General features: G+C 35.9%; 1 protein-coding gene across 12 annotated transcripts in view; it reads left to right on the forward strand.

Annotated features, from left to right (window-relative positions):
* Nucleotides 1-18,935, forward strand: part of LOC101890834 (dnaJ homolog subfamily B member 6) — a 68,252-nt gene that overhangs the window by 41,156 nt on the left and 8,161 nt on the right. The window contains exon 1 of one of the 12 annotated variants that reach the window (XM_005183556.4): nt 3,289-3,874. The exons of the other annotated variants lie outside the window; for them this stretch is intronic. The gene's annotated coding sequence lies outside the window, so the exon portion shown is untranslated. Of the gene's footprint in view, nt 1-3,288; nt 3,875-18,935 lie in introns of those variants that run through there. 12 annotated transcript variants of the gene reach the window in all.

Below are 18,935 nucleotides of genomic sequence, written 5' to 3' on the forward strand. Positions count from 1 at the left end.
GGACAGACGGAAGGACATGCATAAATCGACTCAGAAAGTGATTCTATGAAGGTTCTCAAAAGTAACTATGGGTCTAACTCGTTTCCTTCTCCATGTTACAAACAAATGCACAAAGACATAATACCCTTACCACTATGTGGTGTAGGGTATAAAAATATTCTTTATGACGTAGTTGAGGGCAGAGATAATAAGAAAATTTATCAGTTTTTTTAATAAGGATTGACATTTTGGTTTGTTTCGTCAATAACCGAAATGTGAAAATTTTGTGTGGACCAATTGGAAGTACCTGAAATATGTTATTATTCGCCAAGAAATACTTTATTACAAAGAATGTTTTTTCACATATCGGAAAAATCGCGTGTGCCTTTTCGTTGGAAATTGTTTCATTATTGTTGTAATTTTTGTGGTAGAACATTTTTGTATGACACACTATTCAACATCCCCTTTTATTGGTCATTACATGTTATGACGATGGGTTTGAGTCTGACCGACATGACGAGACATCGAGCATTTGGTTGGATGTCACGTACTGTTATGCGTTTGATCGAACAGGGCACAACATGACGAGCGTTTTCTCTCCATGGCATAAATAGCGAAAATTGTCACACTTGCAGCCCTTTATTCCGTACTCAGACTATGTCGAAAACGCTAACTGACTGGGAACCACGCTGTCGCAGTTCGTAATCCCTTTCGAACCTTTTTTACACAGAGATGGCAGCTGCTGACCGAAACTGAGATGTTGTTTCGGGACAATCTGGTACCGATGCATGCCTTATTATGATTCGTAACACCTCTAAATATTACATCAGAAATGTCCTTTCAAACCATTCAGGAGGGAGATTTTTTAAAGTAAAAAGTTAAGTTAAGATAATAAAATACTATCCAATATGGACGTGGTCCGCGGCGGCTAGGTCGGCATTAGAGACGTCCGTCCGTAATTTGTATTTTACAAAAAAAAAAAAAAAAAAAAAAAAAAAAATACAAAATGTGTTTGCCCCTTGTGTGTCTATATCCGCACATAACCATTATCAGTTCTAATGTTTTAGACTATTGTCCAGGAGAATCAAAACGTGATACATGATATGCAACATGTGACACCCTACTATAACGGGTATTAACAAATCGACTTCATATGATTGAAGCCGTTTTTTTTTTGTTTTTCCTACAGAGTGAGACAAAAAATTTGCAACAAAGTCAAGCGCCATAATTTTTACATTTTTTAATTTTATTGAATTAAAGCAAGAAATGTCGAAAATAGCATCAAATTTTAGAATAAGTTTAGATTTTTTCGAATTGGTCATCTTTGGCACGATGGAACTGTCACACGTTGCCCGAATATTGATCTGCGGCATTTGAGCCCATTCCCTGCGAAGCGCTTGCTTGATGTGATCGACACTTTGGTAGTTTTTAGTACCAACATTGCTTTCCAAAATACCCCAGACACAGTAGTCCAACGGATTGATTTTGGTGGCCATTGTGCGCTGGAAATGAAGCGAGTAAACTCATTTTGTAACCATTCTTGGGTGTCGCGTGCTGAGTGCGATGGTGCTGAGTCCTGTTGGAATGTCCAAGGTCTGCGTCCAAAATGTTTGCGTGTCCAAGGTTTTAATACACCCTTCAGAATATTTTCGATCGATTAATGCGAGCGGACCATCGGTAGTTATGGCGGCTTACACCATCACCATGGCCGGCGCTTGAGTTCTGGTGGCCAACCGAAGGTGCACATTTTCAGTTGACCTCTTTGGCAAGTAAACACGATCATTTTGTTTGTTTACAAACAGCTGGACAACGAATGTTTTCTCATCGGAGAAAACCAAATTCGGCAGATCACCACTTTCGGCTAAGCGAAGGAACTCTTTAGCTTTTTGAGTCTATTTCTTGCTGTTGCGGTGTAAGTTCTTGCAATTTTTGGGATTTCAATGGCTTTACCCCGAGCTCATTTTTTCAATATTTGCCGAATGGAATATTGCGATATGTTCAGCTCACGAGCCATTTATCGGCCACTGCGACGCGGGTTTCGATCAAGTCGCTTCCTTACTTTTCGAACCATTTCTGCTGATGTTGCAGTTTTCTTCCGTCCACTTGCTTGACGTCGGGCTACGCTACCGGTATCACGGTAAGAGCGATGGTAGACACAAAAGATTTATTCATATTTAAATGCTGGAGTGCTCTAACGATAGCCACTTGTGGTTTTCCAGCCAAATATAAAGAAATCACACTTTCTATTCTGGTAAATGCTTTTGTACGCTTGTAAACAATATAATGAGCTGTCACTGAAATAATTTTAACACCTGGCGGACGAGTGGCTTAGAAATGACAGCAGTCTGAATTGGTTGCAGTTTTTTCATCTCACCCTGTATGTTGTACTGCTCTGTTAATCAGAAACAAAATTCTACGGACCATGAATTGCACGTATCGATTTGCACATATCCGTCAATTGTTTTTGAACGCGATTCGCAAAATTGGAATTGTAAATGGGATAAAAAATTGCCCAAATTTGTACTTGAACTTGAATTTATTTTTACTCACTCCAACCAACACATGTGCGCACACATGCCAAATGGTCTCTGATTAAGCAAAAAATATAATGAAAATGCTAAGAGTGCTTTTTAATGGGAGAAGAACACAACGAAATGTCAGAATAACACAAACAACAGTTTATTGGTTTCATCAGCGATCCAATAAGTTTTGAAAGTCGAAAGAGTGTTTGATCCGAGCTAGAATCTATAAATGTTTATGTGCGGAAATTATTTTGAATACAATCCATCCTTGTACTGTCCTTGTTATTACTTTTCAATCCTAGTGTACTCGTATAGTCGAGTTCCACACCGTTCAAGATGGATGCACCAAAGAATGCAAAGAACACAAGATTCACTTCTGGCCCCCCTGAACATAGCGAGCATTTGCACCTGCTCTCAATGCTGACCACCAGATTCCTCACCATCGAACTCGGTGGGTCGCTATTTCCCAAATATATTATGTATTGCATTACTAATCCACCGCCGATCTTTTACTCGTTATGGGGCGTACATGAAATTGTAACTCTTCTTGACCTGCTACAATGTTATTTTCGACACGTCTTGAGTGAATTGTTGATTTCTTGGCGTCTTCGATACATAATTGTTTTATTGCTTTGTATGTATGTATGTGTGCGTGCTTGTGTTGTGTTGTGTTTATGTCATTGCCACTTACGTTACAAGAAATGCCGGAGAGTGAGCACTATTTTTGTTGGCGAGAGCATTTAGAACTTTCACAACTCTTGGTAAAACACAGTTTTGCCATGTTCTCATTAGCCGTATTTTAGTATTGTGTGAGCAATTGTCGGAGGCGTATCTACGCTAAAACGAGTAGCGCGTGTTCTGTGTGTTTGTTGGCTAAATTGTTAGTGTGTCTGCGATCTTCGTGCCAATGCCAACACTACGGACTGATTGTTGTTTTCACAATTGATAAGTGGCAAGTCAAACAAGAAACCCGCAAGGTGTTTAACGCAAAATTAACAAAGTCCAACAATCGCGAACGGAAATGCCAGTGCCAACATAGATCCGGTCATCGGTCGGTCATTATCACTAGTGTCAATGTGAATTGTTTGTTGCACCTCTCCTAGATAGCCAAAGGCACACAGCTCTTTTTGTTTTGATTGCCAATCGTAAAACGACCAGTGAGTGTTTTGTAGTGTCCAAATGAGATTAATCGGTGACAAAATTCATCAAGATTATATTTGATTATCAACGAATATTAAAAGCTGCCACCGAACCACCAAAAAAAAAAACAATTGTTGTCTGCTGAGCACCGAGATCGCAACGGCGTTCGCCCAAAGCATAAACGTTGCAGTTGCACAAAACAACGCCAACTTTTCGAATAAAGTGAAATGTTGGTAAGTCAATTTGATTTTGTTGTTGTCATTTTGGGATTCCAGGTGACTTATATTTAATACGAACATAGGAACTGGACTTAATTGTTGGAAAGAACAGAAATGTAAAAGACGATTTAAGTTGGCGGGTGAAGCGCGGTTTTCCAATGTGTCTGACAAAATATTCTGCGAGTTTGCGCCTAACCGGTAAATCGTTCTCAGTGTTGTTGGTATACGTATGTACATATAGGTTAAGGTAGGGTAAATCTCGTTGCAACCATGCCCATCCTGTTTATCGTTGCATTTCTTTTATTCCATTCCTCTTCACATTCGTTCATTTCTTACAACTATTTATTGAGTTCACTTCGCTATTAAATAAATGCACTTGCACTGTTTTGATAACTTGTTGTGGTTGTTGTTGGTCTTCTGGGGTTTCATATTTCATTCATGAGGTAAACGACGGCATTTTGACAACGATAAAGACAACAGTAGACGTTGTAAATAAAAAACAACAAACTCAAAAAAGAAAAAAAAAAAAAACAAAATACAAATAAAATTGTGATAAACGACTGACTCTGTCGACTATGACGACGGTATACCTTGCTCAAGCAAAAAAGTTGACTCTGCTGATTTACTAACTGTCGTGCTAGTCATCGAAATCGTGGATCTCGGTTTTCAATTTCCTTCATGAATGTCGTATCAATTTGAAATTGTAGCACAGTGGCACAACATTAAGTTAGAGGTAATGGAAAGAAGTGCAAAAGAAAGAGGTACATACCCTTTACCATCACACATTGGGTTAAAAGTATACATTTTTGCATATGTTCAAACTCAGTAAAATACATCGGTAGTCAGAATGCGACCCGGACCCGGAAATGTTTAGTTATTTTCTGAACAGTCTGCCTTGAAAATCTAATTCTTTGTCTCCCCAAAAAAGTTCAAAATTTTGCGAAAAAATACAAATTCGAACTTCTTACATCGTAATATTTAGATAAATCGTAGGTCAGGTGCGAAACTGTACAACATTGGTCCACTTCTTCGTATATCTCACCTCAAAATGTCACAATTTTGGACAATAAATAGATAATAATAATAATAATAATAATCAAAACCTTAAAAAAACACTAAATTACTCCCCAGTCCCCTTCAAATTTCTAGATCTAATGTTAAGATGAGATGCGTAGGACCAAATTGCCTTTTTTCTGTGGCTGTTTTAAAATTCATTATTTCAAACGCAGCCTAGAAACACCTCATATATCTTCCAAACTCATAACATGCTCTATATAGCAATGATATTTGGTACTTAGAAACACCTGTCAAATTTAAATCGATTTCAAATAAAGTCCGACCTCTGTCTTTTCCCACAGACTTTCATCTGATAGTAGAGTTGGTCAAACGTATAATGTTGAAAAAAAGGAATTATTTCTATGGAACAGCTTTGATAGAAATATCTCTGTGAGTTCCAACTAGACATTAATTATGATATGAGTGGATATACCACAACGACTCCTAATCTCACATCTATTTGTGGCTTTCTTTCGATTAATACATGTTTATAGTCAAAAGCCCGAGTGTAGAAATATTTATAACAATGGTCGGAAACTGTCGTAGACCCCCTTTGTCCCATACGATTCATACATTAGGATGTGCAAAGTTTGTACCAAACGGAGGTTCTCTGGTGGGGAGGTAACAGAGAAGGTGAAATCTGGGAATACTTTCGCTCGAATTGCATTCTTCGAAATTTTTGGGAAAGGGGAGCCAAAAGTAGGTTTGCTATTACCCATTATGAGTCTGACTCCAATATTGCGATTGCCGTTTGTAATGTTGGACCTTTTTCGGGGAGAGCAACAGAGAAGTTGATCGGCATTGCCCATCTTCTAACTCAATCTTAGTTTGGATATAATTAAATACATCTTGACATCGCTTGGTCGACCCCAGGATTCCTGAAACGGATTTCGTCCGAAGAGATAAAACAAATTTCTGAGGCATGTAAAGAAAATTTCGCCATTGATCAAGTTTTTGATTGACGACTTTTTAATTATATTATTAATTATTAAGTGCACACATGCAATAAATCGATATTGTCATGTTTTGGTGCATCTTTTTCACTATTATTCGTTTCTAGCTTGGGAAAAAGGAAAGTGTTTGTATTAAAGTAAAGAGGTTATGAGTTCTAGTTATGTCAACCTCATTTATATACTTTTTTCAGTTAGAACAGTGTTGGCTTGTTTGTTCGGGATATCATAGTATTTTGTTGTTAGAGTTATCTGAACGTGATATTCAGAACTAAGACCCGATTTGATAGCCGATTTTGAATAATTATGTAACTTTGTATGTCCTTTGAAAGCTTATATAAAAACTATTTGTTAATTAAAAAATTAAATTGTGTTATTAACCATTTTAACGATACATATAACTGCACGAAAATATGGAAATCCAAGCCTGCACATTTTTTATGTTTTTATTTTTTTGCTTGTTTGAGGGCAGCTACTGGCCACACTTTTTAGTTATGACGCCATGAGTTTTATCCTCACCCATTATCCACAAAAACTAACCATTCCCCGCACACAACACACCAACTCCCAACCCAACTTTCGCCACTGTGCCACAATTCAATAGCAATCGGTTCTTCAAAAAGTAGCAATGTTTTCACACGAAGTAACTACCAGATCGAGAGACAAAAAATAATACTATAGGTTAGAGTGGTGCACATTTTGGAATAATTGTCATCGAATTGACGTTTTATCAATTAGGAGGCATTGATGTCTCAACTAACCGAACCTAAGAGGTTTAGCCATTCTTGGGGCATTGGTTTCTTAGTTCGATTCTCGTATCTTTGTCAGTCAGCCAAACATGGGAAGAAAACGCATAACAATATGGGCCAATTAAAATTAGGTGCATCATTTATAAGCACCGCAAATGTAATACGAAACCCGCAGGAAGTCTGTGATGATGTCGATGTCGAAGTCTTCGATGAAAGTGAAAAGATCAATAGTATTAATAAAAAGGTTTGGTGACTGATATAATATGCGGTTTTGGCATAGCGTTTCCAGCAAATAGTAAATCGATAAATTTGCATAGACTGCAAATGATGTGTTTTTCTTAATTGTCGAGTTTTGCCTTATTAAAGCGAAGTTCATATGTTTGTGATTTTATTTATTTGTTTCTCTTTATTGGGTGTAGTAACAGCCAAATAAACACATTATTTTTGTAAAAACCGCCAAATTTTGTTTTTATTTACTCGAAGCAAAAACAGGAAAATTACAGTCGAAGATTACAGTTTAAATGTCAAGTTTTGGAATGTTTTCTGAAAGAAAATAATACGAGTTTGGTCTACTTAAGCCGTAGCTAGACCCAAAAATCGAAAAAAAATCCGGTATAACAAAACTGTTTTTTGAATAAATTATTTTTTTCTCCAAACCACACATTTTTATCTTGTCTGCAATGTATAAATTTGTATGTTGAGAAATTTTGGAAATTAGACTAAAGAAAAATAGTTCCCGAGAAATGTAACAAAAAGTACGGTACATGGCGAGTACAGAAAGAACAAGTAAAAAAGCAGTAAGTTCGGCTGGGCCGAACTTTGAATACCCTCCACCATTTGGAACGAATTAGAAAATTTTCAAAAAAATAAAATCCAATAAAAATTCTTTTAAAATCTTTAAAATATCTAATATAGGAAGGTGCCGATATATGGGGAGATATACGATATTGTGGACCTATAGAGACAAATCTATGTCTGCGTGTAAAGTACTCACAAGGAACTCCGTGTGTGGATTTTCAGACAATACGATTGGAAAATGTGGCTAAAATCATCAAAATACCGAATATCGCGGGGTACCGTTATATGGGAGCTATACGTTATCGTTAACCTATATAGAGAATTCTCTGTCGGTGGGTAAAGTGCTGACAAAGAACCCCTTGTGTACAAAGAACCCCTTGTGACCATTCCATTGAAAAATATGGCTAAAAACATCAAAATACCGAATATCGGGGGTACCGTTATATGGGGGCTATACGATATTGTGGACCTATATAGATAATTCTCTGCCGAGGTATAAAGTACCCACAAGGAACTCCTTGTGTGGATTTTCAGACAATTCCGTTCAAAAATGTGGGTAAAATCTTCAAAATACCGAATTTCGGGGGGTACCATTATATGGGGGCTATACGATATTGTGGACCTATATAGATAATTCTCTGCCGAGGTATAAAGTACCCACAAGGAACTCCTTGTGTGGATTTTCAGACAATTCCGTTCAAAAATGTGGGTAAAATCTTCAAAATACCGAATTTCGGGGGGTACCGTTATATGGGGGCTATATGATATTGTGGACCTATATAGATAATTCTCTGCCGAGGTATAAAGTACCCACAAGGAACTCCTTGTGTGGATTTTCAGACAATTCCGTTGAAAAATGTGGGTAAAAATCATCAAAATACCGAATAGCGGGGGGTACCGTTATATGGGGGCTATACGATATTGTGGACCTACATTGATAATTCTCTGCCGAGGTATAAAGTACCCACAAGGAACTCCTTGTGTGGATTTTCAGACAATTCCGTTGAAAAATGTGGGTAAAAATCATCAAAATACCGAATAGCGGGGGGTACCGTTACATGGGGGCTATACGATATCGTGGACCTATTGGACAATTCTCTGCCGAGGTATAAAGTACCCACAAGGAACTCCTTGTGTGAATTTTCAGACAATTCCGTTGAAAAATGTGGGTAAAATCATCAAAATACCGAATATCGGGGGGTACCGTTATATGGGGGCTATACGATATTGTGGACCTATATTAATAATTCTCTGCCGAGGTATAAAGTACCCACAAGGAACTCCTTGTGTGGATTTTCAGACAAGTCCGTTGAAAAATGTGGGTAAAAATCATCAAAATACCGAATAGCGGGGGGTACCGTTATATGGGGGCTATACGATATTGTGGACCTATATAGATAATTCTCTGCCGAGGTATAAAGTACCCACAAGGAACTCCTTGTGTGGATTTTCAGACAATTCCGTTGAAAAATGTGGGTAAAAATCATCAATATACCGAATAGCGGGGGGTACCGTTACATGGGGGCTATACGATATCGTGGACCTATATGGACAATTCTCTACCGAGGTATAAAGTACCCACAAGGAACTCCTTGTGTGGATTTTCAGACAATTCCGTTGAAAAATGTGGGTAAAAATCATCAAAATACCGAATAGCGGGGGGTACCGTTATATGGGGGCTATACGATATTGTGGACCTATATAGATAATTCTCTGCCGAGGTATAAAGTACCCACAAGGAACTCCTTGTGTGAATTTTCAGACAATTCCGTTGAAAAATGTGGGTAAAATCATCAAAATACCGAATATCGGGGGGTACCGTTATATGGGGGCTATACGATATTGTGGACCTATATTAATAATTCTCTGCCGAGGTATAAAGTACCCACAAGGAACTCCTTGTGTGGATTTTCAGACAATTCCGTTGAAAAATGTGGGTAAAAATCATCAATATACCGAATAGCGGGGGGTACCGTTACATGGGGGCTATACGATATCGTGGACCTATATGGACAATTCTCTACCGAGGTATAAAGTACCCACAAGGAACTCCTTGTGTGGATTTTCAGACAAGTCCGTTGAAAAATGTGGGTAAAAATCATCAAAATACCGAATAGCGGGGGGTACCGTTACATGGGGGCTATACGATATCGTGGACCTATTGGACAATTCTCTGCCGAGGTATAAAGTACCCACAAGGAACTCCTTGTGTGGATTTTCAGACAATTCCGTTGAAAAATGTGGGTAAAAATCATCAAAATACCGAATAGCGGGGGGTACCGTTACATGGGGGCTATACGATATCGTGGACCTATATGGACAATTCTCTACCGAGGTATAAAGTACCCACAAGGAACTCCTTGTGTGAATTTTCAGACAATTCCGATTCGATGAGTTACAAACGGAATGACGAACTTAATATACCCTCCATACCTTTTTTGGTGGAGGGTATAAAAATTGGGTGACCACAAACATTGGGGGGTTAACAAAAAAATAATTTCTGAACTTTAACGTTCGCATATTTATGATTTGACATGATGGTTATTGTTTATTGTTACAAAAAAACTTAAACTAAACTTAAAATATTTTCTGAGATTGAAAATACCAATTGAAAATGAGAATCGTATTTTGTCTCAGAAGAGTAGCATTAAGGAATTTCTCCATAAATTTGGTCCAGGTGAATGCAACTCTGCCAAGACGCCTTTTAAGAAGATGTAAGCCTACCATATTGTGACCCATTACCTATGTTGATGTACAAAATGCTACGCATAAGCTCTGATATAAACAATGAACTAAACGTTGACTATGAGGACTATGACTGGGTTTTTAATTTGTTCGATAGGAAGTTGGAGGAACCAAGAAAGATGAGTGATGGCACCAGTTTCTCTAAAATGCGTGGGAAAATAGGTTTGATTGGTTGATGTTACGCATGGAATTAACCTTTACGCGCCGAATGAAAAATAACGTATATCGAATAAAATAAGACCTACATAAGGTCGGACTAGATAACTACTTTTGACAACAATTTGTCGATAAACGTGAGCAAATTTCCCATTGATGTGATCTGACTTTATTTGATATTTCGATAAATTGTTCTGCATAAAAATTGCACTAATAACAATGCGAACGAAAATCTGGGACAGTTCTGTTTTCCATTTCCACCCCTTTTTTCTTTTTATATCCTCCACCTTGGAAAGGAGGGTACATTAACTTTATCATTCCGTTTGTAACATCCTCAGCATAAAATTCTAAGTCGATTTAACGATGTTCGTCTGACTGTCTGTCTGTTGAAATCACGATATAGCCCACATTATTTGACGTAGACCTTCAAAATTTGGCAGAACAATTTGTATTGTGTCTAGGATGGTTGGTATTGAAAATGAGATATATCGGTCCTCGTTTTGATATAGCCGCCATATAACGGTACCTCCCGATATTCAGAATTTTTAAGATTTTCGCCACATTTTTCCACGGATTTGTCTAAAAATTGGTATATGTAGGTCATAATGGATTCTAGTTTCATAGACGAAACATTGCATGTATAGGTCCACGTTTTGGTATAGCCCCCATATAACGGTACCTCCCGACATTCGGTATTTTGATGAATTTTGGACATTTTTTTTGCGGATTTGTCTAAAAATTGGTATTTGTGGGTCATAATGGATTCTAGCTCCGCGGCGAAACATTGTATTTATCCATTTTGGTGTATTATCCCATATAATGGTACCTCCCGAAATTCGGTGTTTTTATGATTTTTGCAACATTTTCCCACGAATTTGTCTAAAAATTGATATTTGTGTTATATCAAAATGGGTTCTAGCTCGAATGGCGAAACAGTGTATGTATACGTCCACGTTTTGGTATAGCCCCTATATAACGGTACTTCCCGATATTCGATATTTTGATACAAATTGATATTTGCAGTTCATAATGGGTTCTAGCCCAGTGGCAAAACATTGAATGTTTAGTTCCACGTTTTCCTAAAGCGCATATATAACTATACCCACCGATATTCGGTATTTTGATAATTCTAGTCACATTTACCCACATAATTGTTTCAAATTTGGTATTTTAGAAGATTTTATATTCCTTTGTATATTTCTAAATGCTACTAAAATCGTGTTTTCTATCACTGTTTTTCCTTTCAGTTTTATTATTAATTTTGTATAAAAATTATTTTTTTCCCATTTCCCTTTTCCTCTCTCCTACACATAGAGACTTGCTACAAGTAAACTTGCCTAATATGAATTCGGCTACGATCTATTCTCTTTCTAATGGCAGTACAAGACCCATTGTTCAATCGATTTTGAATGTTAGTTTTTGATTTTCAACATTAATTTTGTAAGCACACAACAGTTGTAGTGTGCATTACCAGTAATGACAACTACATAACTTCTGCATTACCAGTTAGCTAAGAATAATGCGAGGCGATTGTTTCTATCTGTTTGCGCGTCCGACGCTAAACCAGAAGATTGTGAGTTCGAGACTCGACGTCGGAAAATGAAGAAACAAATTGAGTTCTCGATGTTGGTGTAAGACTTTTATATTCGCAGCAGTAGCACAGTGTGTAATTATAAATCATAAGGTTTCGACTTCAATACCAATAGCACACCAAACAGAAAAGTGGATTCTAAAAAAACAAATCTTTGTTTCCAACTAACTATGTATTTATTTAGGTTTATGTAAAAATTAATTGGCTTAGTAGAGTATTTTTTATAAGTGGTTACAATTGCCAGCAATTGGATAGAAAATTCATTATCCAGTCGAGATGGGCATAATGCACTATATTTTTAGTCCACTAATTTCATTTCATTTGTTCATTTAGTGGTAGTGCAATTTTTTATTCCAATACCACTAAAGGGTTAGTGGTAGTGAAAAATTAAATTGCACTACCACTAACCATTTAGTGATATTTAAAAAAAATTGCACTACCACTAAATTTTAGTGGCAGTGAAATTTCAATAGCACTACCACTAAATTTAGTGGTATTTGAAAACAATTGCACTAAATTAGTGGTATTTCATAAAAAATAGCACTAAATTAGTGCTATTTAGAAAAGTAATAAAATTTTATGCATATATATTATATATTCTGGATTGTTGTTCGCTACTCACTTCAATAAACTTTATGATAGCTGGTATAATACATATATATATATAGTGTTTTTTTTTTTTGGCTTTGCTAAAATTTAGTGGTAGTGCAAATTTTTTGGAAAAATCAAAAAAAGTGGAATAAAAAATTACACTACCACTAAGCATTTAATTCTTAGTGCACTAAAAATTTGGTGCAATATGCCCAACCCTGTTTGTCCAATAATAGGAATTTTTGATGAGTACACAAAGTTTGCTGGCCCATACACAATCCGCAAGCAACAAACACTGACTGAGAGCATGTGCCCAACTACCAATCAGAAGGACGAAAGTTCAACCCCTACTCCACAAAAAAATTAAGTGTGATGAAATGAAACACAATTTCAACTCTAGTATTCTAAAACTAAATTATTAAATTGAGCAAAATGTGGCGGTTTAGTAAGTACTAACTGTTCTTAACAAACCCATTATTTGATAATGATATTTTTGCTGGGCGCATAAAATGGTTTGGTCCTGCCCAATTTACTACCGTTTTACTAGTTTCCCATCAATTGATAGATCACCGGTTGCAGTCGTACTCGTTCAGCGGAGAATTGTAAGTTCTCATTTTGTTAGTGCATTGAAGATATTTTACTTTGCTATTTTTGTTTGTGCGTTTGATCGGCTCGCCATCATCCATCTATTCATTCATCCTAGCAATGGCGACATCGAATATGGGTCTAAATTGGCGTTTGTTTGTGTGTTGACCGTTTGTGGAGCAAAAAAGTGTGTCTACATGCCAAGAGTTTTGTTTTTCTTGTCACTTGGACCTGTTTTTCCCAATGCTGCTGCTGTGTTTCTTTCATTGTTTTGTTTTATTTTGGACCAAAGAGTAAAAGTGGCAAAGGCAGCAAAAGAAAGTGGCACCGGTGCGTTAATTAAGCAAACATGGACTGGACTAGCTACGAAAGTCGACTACATCACGGTATCGACAGTTTAAAATTAACATAAACATTTATGTTTTGCAATTGCACCAATTAACATTTCTTTTTTTTTCTCTACAGCTCTCGGCTGTCAGTTTGTTTGTATTATTGTTGTTGTTGCATTGCGTCTTTATGACAACACGTTTCTTGCTGACAATTAAAGCGAAATTATCTTTATTTTGTTCATGAATATTTGTTGATATGATATTAAACATCAGCAATAGCAGCAACAATAACCAGAAATAATCACTGCAGAGTCATTGATTAACTCGATTCGATAATGACATTATCATAACAGCGGTGTCTTCCAAAGAAGCTGTGATGATTTAATACAACCTCAGCTACCAGCAACGTAGTGGGTGTGAATGTGTACACGCTTCCATTCTGTCTGCGAAATATTACACTTCTTTAACATTCGAGTTCAAATTTCACCGATAAATGATTGTTCAGACCAAAAATTAGTCGGCACAGAAAAATTATTAAAGAAAAATACTACTATTTTAGCCATCCTAAGTCAACTTTTTGAGTACCCGTGATATTTGAAAACTTAAAATACACTATTAATGTTATTTCAAATTATTATTTTATTAAAAAAAAACGAGAATTTAAATGTATATTTTCATATTCTTATCACTTTTTATTAAAATTATATCGATTTTTTGTGACAATTTTTAAGTAATAACTAGTCGAGTTAAATTGTGTTTCTCATAGCCTTTATTCGTCCGGCTTTACGTAATTGAAATTGTATTTGACATGGATATTCAAAAACACATTTCTTGAAATAAATTGTGTTTTGTTTTGTGATTTCTTGAAAGGAAATTGTGTTAAAGCGTATACAAAAAGTTTTTATTCTGTATACAATTTGTAATTTTGTTTTTTTTTTTAACTTTTTGCGGCTTCTGTAAACTCAACAAAAAATACTTGTAAACTCAACAGCAAGTGGCAGAACTAGACATTTAAGATGTAGAAAACTTGTTTACAGAATTCCGTTTTTTCGAGTTTTTTCCGTTTTTTCGAGCTGTCGATTCAAGACACCATTCGAGTAAAAGACAGAAATATACAGGGTGAGATAAAAACTGAAACAAAGTCAAACGCCATATTTTTTTTTTTATTTTATTGAGTGAAAGCAAAAAATGTTGGAAATATCATAAAATTTTAGAATAAGTTTTGATTTGTTCAAATTGGTCACCTTCGGCACGAATTACGGTCATTGAAACTGTCACACGCTGCCCGAATGTTGCTCTGCGGTATTTTGGCCCATTCCCGGCGAAGCGTTTGCTTGAGGTGATTGACGCTTTGGTATTTTTTAATGCCTAACTTGCTTTCCAAAATGCTCCAGACACAATAGTCCAACGGATTGGTATCCGGAGATTTTGGTGGCCATTGTACGCTGGAAATAAAGCAAGGAACCTCATTTTGTAACCATTTTTGGGTGGCGCGTGCCGATCGCGATGGTGCTGTTGGAAAGTCCAAGTCCAATATTTTCGCGACAATATCGTATTAATCGGCCACGGTCGATTAATACGAGCGAAGACCATCGGCTGTTATGGCGGCCCACGCCATCACCATATATATATATATATATATATATATATATATATATATATATATATATATATATATATATATATATATATATATATATATATATATATATATATATATATATATATATATATATATATATATATATATATATATGGTGTTTTCATAAATGCGGGGTGTCGACGATTACATCGAACCGTGTCAAAATGGTATTTGTGGTTTGTAATGGGTTGCACCTCCGATAGTGGAACATTGTACCTATAAATCCACATTTTTGTTTTGCCCCATTTAACCGGGTTTTAGCTTCGGTGGCGGAACATTGTATATATAGGCCCACGTTTTCCTATAGCCTGTTTTTGATGCTTTTTGCCCTATTTTCCACGGATTTGTCTAAAAATTCGTATTTGTAGTTCATAATGGCTGCGACCTCCAGTGGCAAGACATTGAATATCTAGGTACCTAACGATAGAGAATATTAAAAGTTCGCCTTGGTCGAACTTAACAGCTTTTTACTTTTTTTAAATATACGGTGCCCTACATTAAATTATTATTATTATTATTATTACTTTTTTTTTTTTTGAAAATAAACATAGATACTTAAATCAAGCGTCAAGTTACAGAAGAAACCACCTCCTTTGTGATTCCTGTATCTTTATGTTGCCATAAGTTTTGTTTTTGTAAATTTTGTAGGAAACAATACTCTTTAATTTATATCATTTCGGCTTCTCCTTTCGAGATATTTTAGTGACTAAAACATCGCTAATTTGTGAAGATTTATTTAGACTTTCATTGTTATTGTTGTTGTTCGCACAGCAGCGGAGATCGTAAAATGTTAAATTGTTGTCCACCCACTAATCGCAGTCACTAACTGATCACATTAATGACTTGGCCAAGTTTTGTCGTGAGCCTTCTTCTTATGGTTGCCTCTTTTAGTTGGCTGGGTGGGTCTCGTCTCGTAGTCTGTCAGACGACGACAACAACATCAACAATAATTATTCGACTCATTTAATTACTTCATAGATTAATTGATTCGTCATTCTCACTTGTTCTGGCCAATGAATGTGGCACCTAACCTAACCCTAGAAATTACTTTCCCAAAATAAAAAATTTAAATGGTCGCTGTTGAGATAGCCCCTGCTATTTTGAGGCCCAGTATCTAATTTTGTTTGATCAAATGAATATTTTTATATATATACTCGAATCCTCTAATCAATATAGGTATTTCTGTATCATAAGTTATTATTTTTATATCGTCCTTTTTAGACCTTATACAAACCCAATACATTGTTTTGGCCTTGGGCCAATCAAATAGTGAAAAGCATTTCTCAAAATAATTCTGTAGTAAATTTTAGATACGACTGACTGAGTCGTCGGCATAGCTTTTTTCTAGTCGAAATGATGCGCACCAATCAAGGGAATGCAATTTATTTCTCGATTCCTCTGAAATACTTTGATAGCGCGAAACGAATTTACGTCAATATCGAACTGTGGTATTGCCGCGGCTGATGGCATCTCGGTTGATAATCCGACAACAAGAATCACCACAAGCAGATTGGCTACGTATGTACGTCAGTGGCGTCAAATCACTTTCGGTGAAATCACATTAACATACACTCTCGACTATAAATGTTGAGTATTCCGTTCTTAATCAGCATCATACAAAATAGCAAAATATTCGTGTTCAGTCGGTGGTGACTTTTTCTTGCGAATGTCTTGTTTATATTCGACACCATTTTCTGAAGTAGCCTTTTAGACTAAACGCGCCAAAGAACATCGGATTTTTGTTTTTAACACACATGTGCAATTTCTAGCTTTTAAATTGATGCCAGTTTCAATTAATTGTTATAATCGGTTATTAAATAATATATATTTACATTAATTTACTGTGCTGAGCAGGCTGACCAAAATAGGAAGGAGATAATTTAAAGGAATATTTAAAAAAATGTTAAAGGAATATATTTTTCTCCATGTTTTATTATTTTTAACTTTAAATTGGTAAATGCTCATGTCTATTCTACATCCTACTTTTGCTTTCAAGCCGAATAAAAGTTATGTTCCTGATATTGGACTGCATGGAATTCGTATGTTAAATTCAGTCACTCGTTTTTAGGTTACAATTGTATCTGTCAGGAAAATTAGCAAATGCACAATCTGTACCCAATTTCAATACTATTTTCCTTAAAAATTTCACTTAAGTCGTGCTCATTTCTTTTTAGAAATGTTTTTGTTTATTTTTGTATGTTTTGGCATTTTATTCCCATCATTATTAAAAAATGTCAGTGCGTTTCAGTATTTTACATTACCCTTCCCTGATTATTAGTTTTGAAAATACATGTGTAAATACCAATGATTTATATATATTTGCTATTTTAATGTTTTCGTAGGCTGTTTTATCACAAATGGCATTGCATGTGACATGTTTTCTAAGCCTCTATGTAATACTACTGACTAAAATATGTTTAATAAAATGGAAATGGATTAGTTTACCTCTATCAGGTACCAATATTGTTTTTACATTATTCTGCATTACTTTTTTCCAATTTGGTTGCTTTCTAGTTGTTACTCGCACTCTTTCTGAACAGAACGACTGTGTGTCGTCATCACCTCACAGAGATGTGAAGAACATTCTGATTTTACTTTTCTAGCAGACCATCAACCGTGAGCGTCAATTTAAAGCTTCTACTCCCACAAGCCATTTGCCAAGTATGTCAAACAGGTATTTTCTAGCGATCAAATTAAATAACAATTTGTGTCGTTGTCTAATTTTGGGTGTTGCTGTCGAATAACAACACTAGTGGACAAACTTTGCACATACAATTTAAGGAATATGGTTGGTGTTTGAATCTCCAGCTTTGAAAACGGTCAACGGCTAATTACACAGCACAACAAATTCAATCGTTTCCAAAATGACAAGATGTTAACCGAATGTTATGAAAAAGGAAATAAAAAGGAGACGTTTTTGTATGTTGGCGTATTGAAAGTTTATGTAGGCAGGTATCCTCAGTAGAGGGAGATTTTTAATTACTACACTTCAGTTTTGTCTAATACCTGCATCTTAGACACACAATACAATATTAATGTATCTTTAATATTGCAGACGTCTATTATTCTAATATTTTTGGGATCTTTTTTCACAAACACATAAATCTCTTATACAACGTGGAAAACTATAAAATTTCTCTATGCGTCGAAACCGTACCCAAACTTAAAACAAATGTGCAATATTAACCAGTGAAGGAAAGTCAAAAATCGGACGGGCCGGCTATATGATACCATACACCACTATGCATATTTATCAGGGTTACCCGTAACAAATAAACATTTAAATTGACAGTTTATGTGAACTAGACTATATCAACTATGTACCTCTTTTGAGTGCGTATTGTGGCTTCGAGAAGTCTTAAATTAAAAAAATATATACTAGAGCTATAGATACATGGGAACCTAGTTTCACCAAATGCCGTATTTGCTTCCAGGAAGAATTCGGACCTGCCTTTTAAAACACAAAAATACATTTAATATGCGCACACAAGATATATTCCAAGTCTTTCCTTGAAGTAACTTCACTAAACAATGCAGCTGGTCATGAAATATAGTAAATAAATTTCTATTAATAATTTATTTATATGGGCTTATGACTCAATAGTTCCTATGGCCCCATATGACCCCTCATGAAGTACTGACGCACAAGTCGCAATGTATCCACCCGTAAGAACTACGTCTTCTACTGACAAAGTCACCAGTTACTTCTGAATTATAAGGTGACAATAAAATGGCTATAGGAAAAAAGCAAGAAAGGTTGTTCAACCATAAAGAAACTGAAAAATGCAATTCAGTACTGGAGTCGTATTGTTCCACATATTCTTTTAAACATACAAAAATTGGCTTTGTTTATTTTACATTTTTCACAAAATCAATCTGTAGGG

Source organism: Musca domestica, unplaced genomic scaffold, assembly GCF_030504385.1.
Source record: "Musca domestica strain aabys unplaced genomic scaffold, Musca_domestica.polishedcontigs.V.1.1 31, whole genome shotgun sequence".
Lineage (NCBI taxonomy): Eukaryota > Metazoa > Arthropoda > Insecta > Diptera > Muscidae > Musca > Musca domestica.